Source organism: Schistocerca piceifrons, chromosome 5, assembly GCF_021461385.2.
Source record: "Schistocerca piceifrons isolate TAMUIC-IGC-003096 chromosome 5, iqSchPice1.1, whole genome shotgun sequence".
Lineage (NCBI taxonomy): Eukaryota > Metazoa > Arthropoda > Insecta > Orthoptera > Acrididae > Schistocerca > Schistocerca piceifrons.
Window position 1 is genome coordinate 302,000,616 of NC_060142.1, and position 21,946 is coordinate 302,022,561.

The 21,946-nt window shown below is 42.6% G+C and overlaps 1 pseudogene; it reads left to right on the plus strand.

The window, feature by feature from the left end:
* The first annotated feature begins 9,197 nt into the window (after nucleotides 1-9,197).
* On the plus strand, nucleotides 9,198-9,315 carry LOC124799783 (annotated as a pseudogene).
* Nucleotides 9,316-21,946: the final 12,631 nt, after the last annotated feature.

Here is a 21,946-nt window from a genome sequence, read left to right on the forward strand (position 1 = left end):
ACTACTGCAATACAGCGAGCGCCAATACTGCCAGCTAAATAAAGGATTCTAAGTACTGAAGGCACTAACTACTGATAGGCATAGTTAGCAAATGAAAGATTTTGGTAAAGAACAAGCAATGTATTTACCTTAGTAGTGTTCAAAAGTCATAATATACAGGGTATTACAAAAAGGTACGGCCAAACTTTCAGGAAACATTCCTCACACACAAATAAAGAAAAGATGTTATGTGGACATGTGTCCGGAAACGCTTAATTTCCATGTTAGAGCTCATTTTAGTTTCGTCAGTATGTACTGTAATTCCTCGATTAACCGCCAGTTGGCCCAGAAGAAGCAAGGTATTGTTGACTTCGGTGCTTGTGTTGACATGCGACTCATTGCTCTACAGTACTAGCATCAAGCACATCAGTACGTGGCATCAACAGGTTAGTGTTCATCACGAACGTGGTTTTGCAGTCAGTGCAATGTTTACAAATGCGGAGTTGGCAGATGCCCATTTGATGTATGGATTAGCACGGGGCAATAGCCGTGGCGCGGCCCGTTTGTATAGACAGATTTCCAGAACGAAGGTGTCCCGACAGGAAGACGTTCGAAGCAATTGATTGGAGTCTTACGGAGCACGGATCATTCCAGCCTATGACTCGCGACTGGGGTAGACCTAGAACGACGAGGACACCAGCAATGGACGAGGCAATTCTTCATGCAATTGACGATAACCCTAATGTCAGCGTCAGAGAAGTTGCTGCTGTACAAGGTAACGTTGACCACGTCACTGTATGGACAGTGCTGCGGGAGAACCAGTTCTTTCCGTACCATGTACAGCGTGTGCAGGCACTATCAGCAGCTGATTGGCCTCCACGGGTACACTACTACGAATGGTTCATCCAACAATGTGTCAATCCTCATTTCAGTGCAAATGTTTTCTTTACGGATGAGGCTTCATTCCAACGTGATCAAATTGTAAATTTTCACAATCAACATGTGTGGGCTGACGAGAATCCGCACGCAATTGTGCAATCACGTCATCAACACATATTATCTGTGCACGTTTGGGCAGGCATTGTTGGTGATGTCCTGATTGGGCCCCATATTCTTCCACCTACGCTCAATGGAGAACGTTATCATGATTTCATACGGGATACTCTATCTGTACTGCTAGAACATGTGCCTTTACAAGTACCAGACAACATGTGGTTAATGCACGATGGAGCTCCTGCACATTTCAGTCGAAGTGTTCGCACGCTTCTCAACAACAGATTCTGTGACCGATGGATTGGTAGAGGCAGACAAATTCCATGGCCTCCACGCTCTCCTGACCTCAACCCTCTTTACTTTTATCTATGGGGGCATTTGAAAGCTCTTGTCTACGGGACCCCGGTACCAAATGTAGAGACTCTTCGTGCTCGTATTGTGGACGGCTGTGATACAATACGCCATTCTCCAGGGCTGCATCAGCGCATCAGGGTTTCGATGCGACGGAGGATGGATGCATGTATCCTCGCTAACGGAGGACATTTTGAACATTTTCTGTAACAAAGTGTTTGAGGTCACGCTGGTACGTTCTGTTGCTGTGTGTTTCCATTCCATGATTAATGTGATTTGAATAGAAGTAAAAATATGAGCTCTAACATGGAAAGTAATCGTTTCCGGACACATGTCCACATAACATATTTTCTTCTTTGTGTGTGAGGAATATTTTCTGAAAGTTTCGCCGTACCTCTTTGTAACATATATATTGAAGGGTCTCTGTTGGACTCCTTTCGTGTTAATTTCTGAAATCTGTTGTCATTTACGACATAAATTCCTCTTCTAAATTTACTGTGGTGTTTCTGACTATCTGGGAGGAGACTGAGCAGTGAAACGTGTTACTTTTACACATAAATAAGAACGATGTGTCACACTACTACACTTTAAAACACAGTTTATATGTAATTCATGTCACACTGTCTCATATGGAACCTACATCCGCTTTCTTTTATATACTGTATATGATAAAATACTGTCATCCCCCTTCCCTTCTGTGTGAGAGGATGAATGAGCAAATGTATTTCTAGTTGCATGCTTGATGGTAGCAGACAAGCTTGTCTGCTAGAGAACAGTAGGACCAACGTCGGAACAGGTAGCTATGCTTTCTGAAAGCAGAGAGGTTTCTATTCTTAGTATGGTCCTGTCCGTCCCTTGTCATGTTGGTATAGGAAGCTGCGTCTCTGCTCACTTCCGTTTGTATCTGTGAGGCACCCTCAGGAAGGGACCATGAGAGTCTGTCCGCAGCGAGCGTCTGAAGCGGTAAGATCTCCGGCTAAGCGTGTGTCTGCTAAGTCCGTAGGACAATGGATTTCTTAAGTTCAGCCTAACTGAAAACTTAATCACCTTTATTTCAAGTTTAGCTCTAAAATATCTAATGTTATTTTAAATTGCAACGTAGTGTGATACGAGTGTGAAGTTCAGAATACCTTCCGGTAGTTGATTTGTCACTACTTTGTGAGTAGAGTGGAACCACGTGTTGATCAGTAACTCTAACTAAGACCATCAATCTTAAATGCGAATGTGCGTGAGATTATAACGTCTCGTCTTGACAATATTTTTCAATATAGCAACTTTTCTTTATGTTCAACCCACGTGGGGTTGTGAGACCAGTACCATGTGCCTATACAATTGTTTGACTCATCACGTTAGTAGTAAGACGATAGTAACGAGTTCGAGGTTTTTCTTTTATAAATTGCGTTTCGATGTAATTTATTTTAATTATCAAAATTATTGTGGAGTTACGCTCTTTGTGTAAACCAAGTTGACCACGTGTAGCATGTGGTGTAATCATCAAAGCAGCCCTCAGCTATTCTTTTTGGGAAGATTTCACAGAGAGTTAGTATGAATTTAGTATACCAGTGTGTGGTAATTTCATGACGAACAGGATTGCGCTATGAACGTAACTTCTTTGGGTGAAAATTGAATCGGTTGGTTGTGGTTAATTTCCTTTTGCATATGTTTCAACGTCCTTCGTGTGTTGTTTTATGAATGCAGTGTTGTATGCAGTCTCCCAATCTTGGCTCCGTGTTTGATGTGTTCCGTAAGATTACAAACTCACATTTTCACAATCCTAAATAAGGCACCAGTTTAGTTGTGAATCAAGTTTAATATGCTGAAATTTTAACGGAACAATGATCAATGTTAAAATAAATGTCCAAATGTAAACTGATTTATCTCTTTTTATTTTAATTCTCTTTCTATATATATATATATATATGTCACCGGTTGTCAAAAGATGACTATTAAAAGATTATAAATTATGTTAGTCTGGTTGGAAATTTGGTAAGCTAGACCGGATACCTGATGAAACAGTTACTCAGTAATGCAAGGTTAACTTCCCCAGATAGCTCACGGCTTTTAACCCGCTTTTATTGTCTTGAATATCAGCACCGCTTTCAGAACAAATTAATGCAACTCCTGGAAATTGAAATAAGAACACCGTGAATTCATTGTCCCAGGAAGGGGAAACTTTATTGACACATTCCTGGGGTCAGATACATCACATGATCACACTGATAGAACCACAGGCACATAGACACAGGCAACAGAGCATGCACAATGTCGGCACTAGTACAGTGTATATCCACCTTTCGCAGCAATGCAGGCTGCTATTCTCCCATGGAGACGATCGTAGAGATGCTGGATGTAGTCCTGTGGAACGGCTTGCCACGCCATTTCCACCTGGCGCCTCAGTTGGACCAGCGTTCGTGCTGGACGTGCAGACCGCGTGAGACGACGCTTCGTCCAGTCCCAAACATGCTCAATGGGGGACAGATCCGGAGATCTTGCTGGCCAGGGTAGTTGACTTACACCTTCTAGAGCACGTTGGGTGGCACGGGATACATGCGGACGTGCATTGTCCTGTTGGAACAGCAAGTTCCCTTGCCGGTCTAGGAATGGTAGAACGATGGGTTCGATGACGGTTTGGATGTACCGTGCACTATTCAGTGTCCCCTCGACGATCACCAGTGGTGTACGGCCAGTGTAGGAGATCGCTCCCCACACCATGATGCCGGGTGTTGGCCCTGTGTGCCTCGGTCGTATGCTGTCCTGATTGTGGCGCTCACCTGCACGGCGCCAAACACGCATAAGACCATCATTGGCACCAAGGCAGAAGCGACTCTCATCGCTGAAGACGACACGTCTCCATTCGTCCCTCCATTCACGCCTGTCGCGACACCACTGGAGGCCGGCTGCACGATGTTGGGGCGTGAGCGGAAGACGGCCTAACGGTGTGCGGGACCGTAGCCCAGCTTCATGGAGACGGTTGCGAATGATCCTCGCCGATACCCCAGGAGCAACAGTGTCCCTAATTTGCTGGGAAATGGCGGTGCGGTCCCCTACGGCACTGCGTAGGATCCTACGGTCTTGGCGTGCATCCGTGCGTCGCTGCGGTCCGGTCCCAGGTCGACGGGCACGTGCACCTTCCGCCGACCACTGGCGACAACATCGATGTACTGTGGAGACCTCACGCCCCACGTGTTGAGCAATTCGGCGGTACGTCCACCCGGCCTCCAGCATGCCCACTATACGCCCTCGCTCAAAGTCCGTCAACTGCACATACGGTTCACGTCCACGCTGTAGCGGCATGCTACCAGTGTTAAAGACTGCGATGGAGCTCCGTATGCCACGGCAAACTGGCTGACACTGACGGCGGCGGTGCACAAATGCTGCGCAGCTAGCGCCATTCGACGGCCAACACCGCGGTTCCTGGTGTGTCCGCTGTGCCGTGCGTGTGATCATTGCTTGTACAGCCCTCTCGCAGTGTCCGGAGCAAGTATGGTGGGTCTGACACACCGGTGTCAATGTGTTCATTTTTCCATTTCCAGGAGTGTATATATATCAGTTCCTGACATCCAGTCTTACAAATTTACTGTCTGTGATGGACACACGCCCAGATCATCCGCTCTCAAAACTCCGCCATCTCTCTCCCCACATCCACCACTGCCGGCGGCTCACCTCCAACTGCGCAACGCTACGCGTTGTTAACATCCAGCTGCCCAAAACTACAATAGCAAACAACAATGCAAACCAGCCACAGACTGCACACAGCACAGCCAGTGATTTTCGTACAGAGCGCTACGTGGCGTTACCAACATAAAAACCTAAACAGCCTACTTACACGGGGACTTAAACAGCGTCTTACGCCCTAAGGATCAGATCTCTCACCATGCAGGCTGTCCAGCCCATCAAGCTATGCTCAGGGACCTCGCTTTGCATGATGCATGGACACAAATCCACGATGACCGACGCAGATATACACATTTCACCAGCCACTCGGCCGGCGGGTTGGGCAGGATTTCCGTTTCCCGAGGTCTTTGGACAACGACTGTTGGTGCCGAGCTGTGCTCCACTGTATTCACAGACCATCAGGCCTTCACCTGCACCGTGGCTCTGCCACGAGAACAGACGAGCCATAGTAGAGGACGCTGGGCTTTTAACGTCAGCGTCTTTGGGAAAGGGCTTGCCGTGTAGCTGTTACTGGTACCTGGCACAAGTGTGAGCGACGGCATCATACCTATGATTCCGCGACACGATGGTGGACACACTGCTCCAAACGAAGGACGACACCGCGCTCTTCGAGGCCGTCACGTGGGAAGAAATGCGCATGGCTCTATCGCGGGGACTTGATGGTCTTCCGCTTGAATTTTATAGCACCTTTCTTGATCTGATGGGGGAAGTGGGAAGTTTCGTGGCAGATGTGCTGCGAGCTCTGGATCCAGGCTTTCGCGTCCTCCCCACCCCCCTCCCCCCGGATTATTGGAGGGCATGATCTCCCTGAGCCAGAACCAAACGGCGGTTGCAGACCGAAAGACCGCAAGGCTTCCGGCCGTTGATATTGGTGTACTCGGATTACTAGCTGTTCGGTCGCATACCTCGTGCTCGTCTTCTCTCTACTGTAAAAGGTGCCATTCATGCCGACCAAACATGTATGGGAGGTGGCAGTAATATGCACGTGGAGTTAAGCTCTTATAGAGACGTGGTGGTGCTCATGTCGGTATGTCGCTTAGAAGGGGCGCTGGTGGCAGTTGACCTAGACCACACATTTGACCGAGTCGAGCACAATTTCTTGCAGGATGCCTTAGAGGAGATGGGCCTGTCCCCAATATCGCCAGGTGTGGTTTTCCATCTCATCCGCGGAGCCTCTTCCACAGTCCTGGTCAATGGCTACCACTTGCCCCCACTCACTACTGAATGCTCAGTTGTACGAGGCTGCCCTCTGTTAGCCTTTCTCTTCGCCGTCGCCTTCGAGCCTGCACTTCACGGTCTACGACAGCGTTGGGAGGTCATTCGTCTCCGCAATGTGCATTTTAAATGTTGTGCCTATGCGGACGATGTAGTTTCCTTGTCGTGATCGGCCAAAGATATTTGAATGGCGATCGCGTGGCTTCAGCGGTACGGCGAGGTGGTCGGGAGCCGTATCAACCTGCGGAAGTCGCACTACGTGGATGTAGGCAAAGAACTGAATATGAGTACGCCAGTGTCCATTACTAAGGTCCCAGCGATGAAATGTTTATAAGTGACCTTCCGTGGGAACTTGCAGCGTACAGCAGCAGCTACATTTCGCAGACTGCTTAATGTGATCGGCACTCAAGTTCGGCTCCATACCTTTCGAATACTTGACTTGATCATGCGGGTACATATTGTCAACGTCTACCTCGCTCCGAAACTTAATCATTACACACACGTTCTCCCAATGGCCGCTACGGTAGCTGCCAAGTTCTAGGCGGCCTTACGTCATTTCGTCAGCGACGATAGGGTGTTCAAGACCCGTTACGAGACACTAACGTTACCCACACACGCAAGCGGCATTGGAATGATAAACATGCACGGTAGGGAGTTCGCTCTCTTTCTGCGGACGATGCATTGCCTACTCACTTTGGACAAGGACACCCTCCGTGATACACTGATTGAGGAGGTGGTGCCTCAGTCCCTCCTGCCGCTGATTCCTGTTGGACATATCGCACCTGTCTGGTCGACAGGAATTATCTGTTGAATGTCCTATCGACCACGCGGGCTCCTAGAACCAAGGATTTCTACGGCTTAATTCAACCTACACTGTCTGCTAATGTGACTGAACGCCGGCATCCGGCGGTTCGCTGGAAGCGAGTGTGGAGTAACATACACTCGCCTTTCCTTCCCACCGTGGTGAGGGTGCTCTGGTATACCACAACAACTGAAAAATTCCCCACCCGACAACGTTTGTACAGTATACATCTTGCCGAGGATCCTTTCTGACCCAGCTGCGCCGCTGTCAACACCGACGTGGCTGTTTCGTTTGTGATACAGCTACCGACTGCTGGCTCCTCACACGGCGCATGTTGGCGCATGTTAGCATTGTCGCTCCTACGGACGCCTCAGTCCGTAGAGCCCACCGAACTGATCCATTCCGACGTCACTTATTACCCTGCTACGGGTTAAGGGTATGGCACTGTCATACGTTTTAGTGAGAGTTGTTAGATTTTTGGCACTATTTAATGAGCAACTACGTGATTTTACGGCGCAAGACGTCTTATGTCTCGCTCTTTGCGATTTACTTGAGGTCGTTTACGCGCCCTCCAGACCATTCGGTTGTACCGGATACAGAACATGTTGGGCTGATGAGAGACATCAACCTTAATTGTAAGGTGTTTCACGCTCGCTGAACGAGAAGTCGACCTGAACGTCACATCATCTGGATGCTGTGAACACCCCCAGAAGGATTAAAAAATTTAGAAACATAACGACAAAAAATGAAACAAATAAAATATGATAAAAGTATCCTACCCTTTCCTTTATCGTTTTTTTCAACAAAACGATCAGAGGCGTATTTAATTTTTGTTCGTGGATGGAGCCTGAAGTGGTGACAAACAACCGTCCTAGATATCATTTAGGGTGAAAGTGGTGATGACACTATATTTCTGTTTTTAGGTTGGATAGGTTATTGAGGGTGGGTGACAGAGGTCAACACCTGAAGTGGACGAGGTCTAGTGAAAAAAGAAAAAAATGTATATAAAATAGGAGAAAGTAAAAAAATTAATAAAAATGAAAAGAAAAGAAAGAAAGTTGCTAAGAGCATTGCCTCGAAAGGAAAAAAAAAGTTGGTACAGCAATTTTTCGCGAAAGGCCAAGGTCCCAAGTTCGAGTCTTTTTCCGGCACACAGCTTTAATCTGCCAGGAAGATTTTTGATGATTGATTTGTTTAAGTAGCTGTGAAATTTCCTAAAGTTTAAGGCGTAATGGACAAATCTATTGTATTCCCAGGCGAATGGTAGGACGGAGAGGCTGCATTCCACAATTACAAATTTGTTGAATCATTATGTGAACATGCACCATAATGATTGTAACATGCATTAATCTTCTGTTGTGAGTGCTCATAATTCAAAATTACCTTCTGTGAAAGGGTTGTCACCAAATAATGTAGTTTACGGGAGGTGCTGTCACTGTTTGTCAAAATAAGACCAAGAGTTGGCAGAGATGGGAATCTATTAAGGATTTTGCTAAAAAAAAAGTGAGGGAAATTTGGAAACAGGTTTTGGGGGCAAAGAAGAACATGAGCATCTATTGTTAGAGTACAGGGGTTGTAGAACAAGCAAGTGGAAGGAAATATTTTGTTTATGGGTAAGAGTATGTGTGTTATTTGAGAGCGTAAGTGATTAGCATATCAGTAGAGGATGATTATAAGAGGAAAAAAGTTTTGTTCACATTGTATGTAGGATTACACTTTTATGTTCATTTGTGTTTGAGTTAGGTATTTCTGGCTTGAGTTTTCTTTTGCATGTCTGTGTAACTGGAGAACTCTTAAAGTGGGAGGAGAGTGATGGGAGTTTCCTGTTCCCAGGTTGCTGGTTGTCGAACTACGACAAAAGAGGAGTCCTTATCTTAGCTGTGTTGCTCCTCTTCACCAGGAGTGCTATGGGTACTACTGTTGGAAAGCGGAGTACTTTTTACATCTCAGGAGGATGTGGGGCTCATAATCCATCGTTGGGCACTCAAGCTGACTCCAAAGACTTGTGAAATGCGTAATTAGATTAAGCATTTAGAATAAGTGTCTATGGATCTACGATGTGAGATGGAAAGGAGAAATTTGCTGATGGAACTAAGGAGTGAGTATGGTAAGTTGCAGCAGTCATATAAGCATCTGCATGGGCCAATGCAATAGCTATTGGAAGTAGTGCTATGCGACATGAGGCAACGGTCTTGCCGCAGTGGATACACCGGTTCCCGTCAGATCACCGAAGTTAAGTGCTGTTGGGCGTGGCCGGCCCTTGGATGGGTGACCATCCAGGCCGCCATGCGCTGTTGCCATTTTTCGGGGTGCACTCAGCCTCGTGATGCCAATTGAGGAGCTACTCGACCGAATAGTAGCGGCTCCGGTCAAAGAAAACAATCATAAGGACCGGGAGAGCGGTGTGCTGACCACATGCCCCTCCTATCCGCATCCTCTGAGGATGATACGGCGGTCGGATGGTCCCGATGGGCCACTTGTGCCCTGAAGACGGAGTTCTATGCGACATGAGAGGGGATGGCTGGTCACAGGGTGTAGATTATTTAAAATGTTTTCGGACTGCAGGTCTTGAGGACATCCAGGAACTAAATACTTCAACAGAGAGAGTGAATAATGTAAGGAGGAATAAGATCACCATGGATTAGTACAATATACAGTTATCCAGTTTCAAATAAGTAGTACACAACAACGCAAGGGTATTGCAATGATTAGTATTAGAGGTGACACACATTGTAAAGATAACAGCAAACCGGATCTGAAAGTTATACAGGCTCGAGTGGACACTTAGGACAGGAGAATGGTAGTTGCAACACTGTTCCAGTCTTTGGCTAACAGCTTTTGGGATGCTCAAACATTGGTAATAGATTTGTAGGAAGCAGTCTTACATACGGCACACAGGCAGCTGAGTCCAGGACTGCTGATGCCCGACCATTTCTTGGTAGGTCAACGGAAAGAGCAGAAAAAGTTGCCCCAGAACTAGAACTTGTAGTTGAACTAGAAAAATCGAATCTACCTCTGTATTACCAACGGTCGAGATCATTGCAGATCTAGGTTGGTTGGTTGGTTTTGGGGAAGGAGACCAGACAGCGTGGTCATCGGTCTCATCGGATTAGGGAAGGATGGGGAAGGAAGTCGGCCGTGCCCTTTCAGAGGAGCCATCCCGGCATTTGCCTGGAGTGATTTAGAGAAATCACGGAAAACCTAAATCAGGATGGCCGGACGCGGGATTGAACCGTCGTCCTCCCGAATGCGAGTCCAGTGTCTAACCACTGCGCCACCTCGCTCGGTGCGCAGATCTAGGACCATATCCGATAAAGTGGAGAACTTTAGGGTTGGTACCAGCACGTGCAGGATGCAGTAGTGCTTAGGTACAGCAAAAGGTCAGGACTGTCCGCGGGACCTACTTGAGCCACAACACCATTTTCAGCCAGCAGTTTCGCACTGAGTGTTTTTTTATAAAAAGTACCGAAGTGGTAGTAGCGAACTGCTACGTGCAGGTAAAGCTCGTGGAAGATGAACGTTTTTATCCGCATGGAAGAAGAGTAATTATTAACGGGACAGACCGTTAGATAATACGGTAGACGTGTCACCTGTCAGCCTCTGTTACAGGGGAAACGAAATTGAACATTACGCATTCCAGTGAAAAACCTGACATATCTTAATGAAATGTTGAATCCTAACACATCTTGTTCTTCAACCCGCTAATAGACAGGCAAGAGAGGCATGTTTCTGCGGAGAAAATGCTTTGACATGTTCTGCAATACTGAGAGGAGCAGCAGGACACAATCAAGATCGCAAGCGTTACTCTATGTGCTCGCTCAATGTCATTCAATACGATCACGACGACACCCCTCGATCGACGTTAGCACTCGTGGTGTCACTCGCCTTCATACATGGCAGTGGACGTTTGAAAATTCGTGACGCTAGCTCAATGGTCATCAATTGATTTAAATGTTATTCCCGGCTGACTCTTAATTCAATTACTGCCACGGGGGTGAGGAGAAAGAACACATCCCGGTGATACCAGCATTAGGCGTATTTAGATGTTCGATTAATCTGAATGGTTTGCAATGTTCCAGCGATTCTATTCGAACTCTATGCTGATGTACCGACAAGGACCATTTTCGCAGATAAACAAACAAGTACGTAATGGATGTTCAGTTTCTCAATATAGTTCGTCGCACTCACACATTATACATCCGCTGTAAGAACAATTTTATGCATTTACATTTTTTGGTGTCCCACAATATTGGTTGGCTAAATATTATGACGATACATTGTATACAACTTCCACAGATATTGTTTATCACGTAGTCAAGACTACGTAATGAAGCCAAATTCGTGGGTAAAATTGAAATGTAGTTTGTTTATTATCACTTTTCTTCTCACTAACTAAATATGAAATATGAATCGGGATTGGGGGTGCTGATCCTATCCTTCTTTCCAGTATTAAAATGGTCGACATCGTATTCTGAATAACGCGTGTCATATAATGTCCAAATATCGACACGGCCCAGGCTATCAATTTGGCACTTAAATGTCTATTCTTCGCTCTCTAAATGTTCGATGTGATTGTCTTTCACACGCAGGGTTCAATTTAACGGTGTATGCACTGTTTTTAGTATTTGAGGTCCCCGTTAATTAATATCTGGTAGTTAATAAGCGAACTATTTTTATGCTGGCGCGTTGTTTGTATCAGTTACCCCCGCAACCGTCCAAGGATAAGATTCTCTTAATGTTCCGCGCATACGCGTTTCACAATTTCATAAAATGCAGAATTACGTAAACGATAGCTTTCCGTTGCGTACAACTTTCGTGGGTTCCACAACCATAATAGTTCCCCAAGAGTATTTTTACCAGCTAACATAATGTTCGACTTATGTTGTCTGAATCATTTTCACTTCACCCGACAATAAACGTCTCTTATCACTTCGTCACACGTAATGCATTTTAAACGTGCTTGAAGAGTCTTTAAATAATCTCCTTAACGAATTTCGCAGTCGCGTACCACTTTTTCATCGACTAGCCCGATCGCGATAATTGAAGGTAGAGAGCTCAATAATGTGTTACATGTTCTTTTATATGTATTAAAAACAAACGCGCCCCTATATCTTTCTGTCCCGCTTGGTCTTTGCTATTTTGCTTTTTACTACTTTTCATTATATTGCTTCTTAGTAATACTGTGCAGTTATTAAAGTTTCGTATTACTTTCCCCTTTTTAATTCTTCCAAAATAAAGTCTATTTATCCCCGATTTTAATTAATATGATGATAATTGACACGTCTGCCCGCAAAGTACCGTTATATATAGTACTAAGAGAAATATACTGTAGGACATAATTATTTGTGATTCGAAGGAAAAGAAACCTTGAGTAGTGTTGGAAAGAGCATTGTTCCGTAACGTATGAAATACCATGAGGGTGCAATAAGGAGATATTCATGTAAATAATTATTGAATGTGTTGCTGGGGTTAGTGGTTAAGAGAGAGCTCAAATGGAAACGGAGGTCTTATGTAGTAGCATAAGGACTAATGGAGCCAATGGGCTGGGAATTGTACAGGCAATGTGTGCTACTTTCAGAGCTTTGCTGCTTGATGTCAGAGGGAACACTGTAAATTAATCTGTGTCTTAACTTTGTGGTGTAGTCTTCCGTTGAATACTGGTCACGAGTTTAGACCTTTGATCCAGATCTCCCGAAAGAAAAGAGGTATCTGATTCCGACGCGTTAATGAATTAAAGCAGTTACATTGCGGCCATGTCTGAGTTAAGCTTGCAGGCACAGATGTGCTGATACGCAATTTCGCAAGCGAGCAAGTTTGTACACCGCAAGGCAATCGAGTTAAGCTGCGTAGTCGTGGTGGCACTACAGAAACACCATGCAGTGATGGGCCTTCATGTGGTATATTTCCATTCAATTGGGACACATAGGTGTTGACCTATACGTTCCTGAAAACAGTGTAACGGCACAACAAAGGTGCAAAGGTGCTACTAATCACTATAAATGCATTTGCTTCTAGCACAGTTATGTGCAGTCCGGCAGCACCCTCCAAAACATCGAGTTCACATCAGTCTCCAACATGCTCTGGGCCAGTCAGCAACCAACACCTGGGCCAGCCTGCAACCAACGCCACTCTGGGCAGCCAACTCCATCACGCCAGTTCACGGTTCTAAGCCTACCCTCTGGACTTAAGCGACGCAATAGGGCGCCATTCCCCAGGTGCCACAGCAGCACCAATCTTCAGCCTTGGAGGGATGTAGTTCGCAGCCAGGGTGGTACTATAACCATCCATCCGCACAAGGACGAGCTTTTCTTCCAGCAGCCGTGGCTGACATTCAGTGGACATATGTGTGGCCAGCAATGTTCACACAGTTCTACTTAGTGCTAACTCAGGCAAATGCTGCTGAATCCACCAACATTTACATTTATTTTTTTTTTGTCAAAATTATCAAATATTACAATATCTATTACGATTCTGGGCCGTTATCATTTAGAACAATGGCGTTGACCTCTGCACCAATGTTCCCCTATAAAATTTGTATTAACCATTTATGTCATTCGCTTCATGAATATAGGATCTGTTACAGTAAAACATTAGCAACACTTTTAACTAATATTTGATTATATTTAGACTAAATATTACCTAGAACATACACATTTTCGTGCGTCGCCACAAAATGGCTTCTTCCACTAACAAGAAACAAAAGGGAGGAGACGGCGATCCTTTTTCAAAAGGAAGAGAGATTACAATAACATTCGCAGATCATATTAGTTGATTACATAGTCTTTGTGATTGTTCAGCAATAATATTTATTTCGTTACGACGTCAGTTCTGTTATATTTGCGAAGTTCATCGATATTATTTTTTCAGTTGTGTGGCATACCGCCACAGAGTCCAACAACGTTCAATTTTGGGTCCACTCCTATGCCTTATGTGTGAATGACCTTCCACTTATCATTCAACAATAATAATTGTTACCGACGATACTAGTGTTATAATGAATCCTGTTGGAGAGAAAGAAAGAAAACAAATGTTACATGGTATTTTCCAAAGAACTAAGTAGTAGTCTACATGTAATGGACTCTCCCTAAATTTGGAAAAACACACTATATTCAATTATAAACACCGAATAGTCATACCAATAATTGGTGTAGCTCATGAGCTGGAGTCAGTAAATTGAGCAGAGTGACCCAAATTGTTGGTTGTACATAATGAAGAAAGCTTGAACAGAAAGAAGCATATAACTGAGCTTCTCAAACAATTAAGTTCGTCTACTTTTGCTGTTCGTATAATTGCCAATATAGGAAACAAACGAATTAACCTCCAGACGTATTTGGTATATTTCCACTTAACAATTCCTTATGGAATAATTTTCTACCGTATTTGATCACTTCAAAATAAAGCACTGACTGCACAAAAGCGAGCAATAAGAATAATATTTAATGTTCGCCCACGGATGTCATATAGGTACCTCCTCAGGAAGCTAGGCATTTCAACTGTGCCGTCACAATACATATATTCCCTAGTGTAATTCATCATAATTAATCCATCAAGGTCAGAAGAACGGTCACGTCCATCCCTAGAACGCTAGATGGAGAAATCTAAAAGAGTGTTCAAAGTGCAACAACAGAAATATTTAATCATCTGGCCAGTCGCGTAATGTATCTGATAGGTAGAAAATCAAGTTTTAAATCTATCTTAAAATGATTTCTCATGGACAATTCCTTTTACTCCATTGAAGAATTTATACTTACAAAACTGGTAGCCAACAAAAAATTTTGTTTTAAATACAGTTGCATGAGTTGGTTTAAAAAATTGTCTCTTTTAATGCCAACTCTAACACTGTATACATATCCCATAAACTGGCTCATCTCACATCCTTTCATTTGATGGATCGTTCGAATTATTTATGGAACATGCAAGTAACTAACCAGCCTCCATGAATATGTTTCCTGAAATAAGCGACAGAGGGGAACCCATAGCTGCACTGTCCATCTGTTCATAGAATTACTGTTTCCATCTTAAGTAGATGATAGTAGAGTAGTAATGCAGTAGGTCGCTAACATCGGGTGCTACACACTCTTCTGAGATATTTGTGGTATCAGATGCTGTTATAAAATTAGTGGTGTCCTTAGTGTAGAATCTGTGTGCCTCAATGGATGCTGAAGCTTCAGAGCCTGTTCTTTCACTAGTTTATAGGTCTGTGGATTAATATTATCAACTAAAGCCTCTTAGTGGACGTTTGGTACTCTATATATCCTTGGTGCCTGTGGAAGTGTGGGGTGAGTTGTCTGGCCATGTCAAAGTCAATTCTAATTTGATTTAGCAGTGATTGTATTGAGGAAGGGTGGAGGATGTGAACTGTGAAAGGTGACAGAGATGGTGGACAAATAGAGGGGAAGAAAGAGAAGAACAGATGGAGGTGGGAGGATGAGTGGACAGAGAAACTGAGGAGGAAGGCTACAACACAGAGGTATGAGATATGTGTAGTATATGTGTGGAACACTTACACAAGCAAAGCTACAGGGTAAAGTCTAATAAGTAATAGTAAGAAATGAAGTTTCGCTCATTCACCAGTTAGCAAAACACCCTGAGAAAGTATATTTGCAACAGTGAGCAATTACATATTAACAATGCAGTCAAATACCTTAAAGAATTATACTGACAGTAATAAACTGAGTGGCTCTAGAAACAACGTGGATAAGTAGTAGTGACTAAGAACTAATGAAGTAAAATTTTCTGTTTATTACTGCTGCTGCTACTGACAATATTAATGGTGATAGTAGTAATAATAATAATAATAATAATAATAATAATAATAATAATAGTGGCAGATATAAAAATAATTTATTGATGTATAAACTGATTATATCTAATATAGCATGCACTAGGGGAAGAGAAGGTTAAGGAGAACGTACCAGGTAATAAAGCTGCAAAATGAGGACGATCTGGTTGGAAAGAAGGGTGTACAGGTGTAATAGGTGCTTACAAGGACTGTGGCAGTCATCACTGTTGGTTCAGATGGTTCAGAAGATAAGTCACTAACTGCCTTTTTAAACTGTGGGTGTTATTCAATTCTGTCATATAATGAAGGAGGATTTTCCACAGTTGGTTTCCTGAAAAAGTCTTCGAGAAAGAGGCTGCACGATGGGGATTTTGCTCTGATGGGAACGGTGTCTCTTCCATGTCGTTTACATAGGAGTATTAACATCGAGGGTGTATATTAGGAAGAGTACACTGTTAAGGCAGTATACGAAAGAAAGTGTATGGGAACCCGTGCTTGCAACCGGGATAGTTATGCAAATTATGGTGAAATCTAATCGAAGAGCCGAACACCACAGACATATCATCACAGGCATTCATAAATAGTTCCAGGCACTGTGAGTTTTCCTGAAGACCTTGCAGGATAACATCGCTGTAATCAATATCTGGATGTATAAGTGTTTGTAGAAATTTCTTTTTCGGGTCAAGAAGGAAGAGGTTTTTATATTTTTGTAGCGCATGGTGAGATGCTGATGTTTTCTTCCACACAGCAATTAGGAGGTCAGTCCAATTTAGATTTTCATCTGTTGTTACTCCTAGACTACTTGATGAGGGAGACAAGTTGATATTTGTCCAATTTGGGATTGAAGACTGTAGGGTTCCCAATACTCAGGACTTAAAGAGCCTAGAATGATTGACCAGTACCATAAGAGTTTGAAACGGGTTGAACTTTAAGCTTATATTCCGTGCCGATGTTAACAGTGCACACAAATCAGTAGTGAAATTCTCGGTATCTGTCTTGAGGTTTATTGGTTTTGCACTTAGATACAACTTGCGGTCATCAGCATACATGTGGTATTTGCAGTAAGAGAAAATTGGTGACACATATTTGACTGAGGAATACAATGACAAGCATATAGAACCCAGTACTGAACCCTGGGGGAGCCTGAAACTACCACCTTCCATTAAAGTGCCGAATGTGATGCATTGCTAGAGAGACATCAGGTACGAGCGAAACCACTGGACTGTAATTAACGAGAAATTTAGGCTGCTAGAATAGGCAAGTAAAATGTCGAAGTCGACAGTGTCAAAGGCTATGCTGAAATCCAAGAAGCACGTGATAGTCGCTCTTGTCCACCCATGGCAAGCTTAAGGTCTTCTGTTATCTTTGTTAGGGCATTTGCTGTGCTGAAATGTTTACAGAAAACCGAATGCTGTTCGTCTAGTGTGTTATTTGTAGTTAAGTAGTTTATATGGTGGATTGTATATTGTAAGACCTTGGACAGTGCAATAAGAATGCAAATAGGCCAGTAATCAATGGTTTCTGTAGAAACGTCCACTCTAGATAGTGGCTTAACGAGCCCCTGTTTCTAGATCCCAGAAAAAAAAACATATTAAAGAGTGGTTGAACACACCAGTTATAGTGGGCAGTAATGGGCCATTAATAACAAACCTCAACATTTGGACTCTGATGCAATCGTGTTGAGCACATGCTGATTTGATAACCCTTGTGGATTTTGGAAGATATAACAAGTCAAAACTTTACACTGAATGATTCATGACTACAGTCATTTACAACAATGAAATAATCAACAAGTCTGTATTTCGTTTGCGGTAGAATTGCTGTTATAGGTTATGTGAAGTACCATTTAAGTTCTTCGACTGGGACAATGGTATCAGCTGCAGCGTTCTCACTTTGTTTACAAAATCACCACACAGGTTTCCGAAAGGACATATTTTCAGTGTCAGTTGTGGGTTAATGTATGGGCATGCCTAAGTTTAGTATTTCTCACAGCTTAATTGACTCTGTTTCACTTCATGTTGAGAAGGAGGATATTCCAATTCCTCAAAATTCCTTGAAATTTTTTGTAATACTGAGATAAAATTATTCCTCAAGGAGACAATAAATATCTCTAGACAAGCTTTCCAATAGGTGTATGCTTCAGCACGCAGGCACACTGTTTAAAACTTGCGCCATCACATTGGCTATCCTCATCGCCACAATTTTCATAGAAAGCTGTTGGTTGAGCTGCAGCCTCAACTGCCACATCTTCTCTATTTTCTATCGGATTATCTTGAGTTTCCATCGCAACACTTTTAAGCATGTGTATGCCTTTGGTTACATTTGGTGTATGCTTGGGCACACCATCACCCATTTTAACACTATCGGCATCAGAGGAGTTATCCTCATGGCCACAATTTTCGTTGGAAACTGTTGGTTGGGCTGCAGCCGCAACTGCCACATGATAAAATTCTTCTCTTCTATTTTCTATCGGATTATCTTGAGTATCCATCGCAACACTTTTAAGCATGTCTACGCTTTTGTTTACATTTGGTGTATGCTTGGGCACACAATCACCCATTTTAACACTATCGGCATCAGAGGAGTTAACCTCATAGCCACAATTTTCATTTGAAGCTGTTGGTTGATCTGCAGCCTCAATTGCCACATGGCGCATTTGCTCTTCTCTGTGTTCTATCAGATTATCTTGAGTATCCATCACAACACTTCTAAGCATGTCTATGCTTTTGTTTACATTTGGTGTATGCTTGGGCACACCATCACCCATTTTAACACTTTTGGCGTAAGAGGAGTTATCCTCATCGCCACAATTTTCATTGGAAACTGTTGGTTGATCTGCAGCCTCAATTGCCACATGGCGCATTTGCTCTTCTCTGTGTTCTATCAGATTATCTTGAGTATCCATCACAACACTTCTAAGCATGTCTATGCTTTTGTTTACATTTGGTGTATGCTTGGGCACACCATCACCCATTTTAACACTTTTGGCGTAAGAGGAGTTATCCTCATCGCCACAATTTTCATTGGAAACTGCTGGTTGAGCTGCAGCCGCAACTGCCACAAGATAAAATTCATCTCCTCTATTTTCTATCGGATTATCTTGAGTATCCATCGCAACACTTCTAAGCATGTCTACGCCTTTGTTTACGTTTGGTGTATGCTTGGGCACACCGTCACTCATTTTAACACTATCGGCATCAGAGGAGTTATCCTCATAGATACAATTTTCGTTGGCAACTGTTGGTTGATCTGCAGCCTCAATTGCCACATGGCGCCTTTGTTCTTCTTTGTGTTGTATCGGAGTATCTTGAGTATCCATCACAACACTTCTAAGCATGTCTATGCCTTTGTTTACATTTGGTGTATGCTTGGGCACACCATCACTCATTTTAACACTATCGGCATCAGAGGAGTTAACCTCATAGCCACAATTTTCATTCGAAGCTGTTGGTTGATCTGCAGCCTCAATTGCCCCATGGCGCCTTTGCTCTTCTCTGTGTTCTATCGGAGTATCTTGAGTATTCATCACAACACTTCTAACCATGTCTATGCCTTTGTTTACATTTGGTGTATGCTTGGGCACACCATCACCCATTTGAACACTTTTGGCGTAAGAGGAGTTATCCTCATAGCCACAACTTTCATTGGAAGCTATTGGTTGAGTTGCGGTTCTATTTTCCAGGTGCAGCATTTCGTTCGTCTTGCCTGCCAGCAGCCTATGATCAGTTTTGTTTTTTAAAATTTTGTTCTCAGGTGGGTCTGTTGTGTCCTTGGGTATTCTGTCTCCATTATCATCATCGATGCCTGTACGCAGGTATGGAGCACAGTCGTTGTCGTTCGTCGTGACCAGCTGTGACGATGTCCTTTTTGACAGATTTCCGTCAGCAGCTCTTTTATTTGGGGGTGCGACGTATGCTGGTTTTTCCAACTGTTTTGCGTCCTGTTATTAAACAGAAAGATTGTTGTAATATCTGAATGCGAAACCACTACATTTTGAAAAATATGTTATAAGAGGAAATATCAATACATCTAATCTATAAAGTGCATAATGTATTTTTTGCTGTTAGTCCATGTTTGCTCACTCGCATTTATTGAACAATTATAGGTTGCAGAGCGTCAGTTGCAACTGTGTTAAATGTCTTATGCAGTCGCAAAATAAGTATTTAGGTACAATACCCGCACAATCTATAAAACCAATTCTGAAATCCTCGTGAAATCGTTTGCATTATGTTAATGAAATTTATGTTAATTCTTGTCTACTATTTAATCAGCTGTACATAAATCAATACAAACAAGAAAAAAATTTTCAAATAGTATGTGATACAGCAATTTCCATGTATATTTGCTTTCAAAATATGTAGATTTGAATTATGACATAATTCTAGATATGAAAATTATTTATTATTTTTATGTTTATTTGATTTTGATTGAATAGCTTTTCTGTGCATTTGACGATCTCTTAAGCTTTCGCTAGGTGGCAAGATATTATATTTGCCACATTATTTACCAGTTTGAAATTGTAATATAAGTTTGTATTGAAGAGTTCAACTTGCATACCGAATCAGGACTTTTACAAATATTTTAAGGATTTAAATTAGATTCTTCACTTTAGGTCACCTCAGAGGAGAATAAATGATTTTGCTGGCCATTTGAAACTGTCTATACAATGAACAGAAATTCTCATTTCTAGATTGCATCAGTGAAACCCAAGGTCAGGGAACAGCATCCCTGATTTGGAGAACTTGAACTAGTTCATTGTAAGCATACTTTTAAAATAAAAATTCAGTATTCATGTGCACAAATGTGAATGGTTTGATACCATATTTTATGTTCTCCTTAACCCACGTGATGGAGATTAATTACTGGTGTGTCTGAATGTAGCTCCAAAATGGTGTTGCTACAGTACGGCAGGCATCTTCCATTAATATCTTTGGCTCATTCAGTCGCTGTGCTACTCACAAATGCATAGCTGGTTGCATAAATACAGTTTTTCTGCTTTTGTGGGACAGCCAACATCAAAGATCTCTTAAATATCATGGAAGGAGGAACGAATAGAATGTATTTTGTAAAAAAAGAAAACGTTACGAACGAAATACTAGCTACGCCAAGTAATGTTATACTGCTTCGGCTTCATATTGAGATCGGCCTGATAAAGATTTAGGTGAAGGCTCCTGATAAACAGAGTGATTTTTTGAATCATTAAAAAATGTTTTTCTCAAGATCACAGAGCCCAAGTGGAAAGAAGCTGTGTTTATCGGACCACAAATCAGAAAACTTTCAGAGTCGTTTCTCTTCAGGATTTTGTGCAACGAAAGAGAAAAGGGTCATGGTCCTATAGTGAAGGACTGTTGTTCCGCTACAAAAAAATGAGGTTAGAATATCACTAAAAACAACTTCTTACCCAGTTTGTTTTTTGAGACGTAGCATAACTTCAGAATGGAGTATAATGGCTTCAAGACTTCTAGTTTTAGTGAAATCCAGGTACCGCATTTTGTATAACTAATGATTCACTAACATACACCCCGGAAGCTCTTTTTTACTGACAATAACCATTTTCGAAAACTCAGCCTATTTTCTACTTCTAAAATCTGTTATTACCCTTTGTGGTATTCTGGATATTTTTAGTTCGAAGATTATGATCAAATGAAATACAAAATTCGCGAAAACATAATTCACGTGAAGTGCTACAAAAATACGACGACAATATCAGAAAAAGTATCAGCAAGCTCCAAAGACAACAAAAACATTTGAGAACAATTTTCTGTGATCACTTGTACCACAACAGTACTGATATCTTATTACGTGGAGCTAATATCCATGATCATATTTAAATATAAGTCGACTAATATGTTAACTGACGTTTATCAAACACCATGCATTTAGAATACGGAAATATGTAATAAAATTATATATTTCTCGATTTCCATCATTTAAGTTCCTATGTGTAACTGGTAGTTCTCTCTCACAACGGTTCTTCAAATGTTTAGACGTTTATTTGATGACATACACGTGAAAATCTACATCCGTCTTGACTGCGTCATTTGCTGTTTTGTACCATTCTTGGCTTCTAATTCAGCCCTATCCCGTAGGATAAAGCGAGGTGGCGCAGTGCTCGATGCCACCGATTGTCACTCAGGCGCAATAAAGTA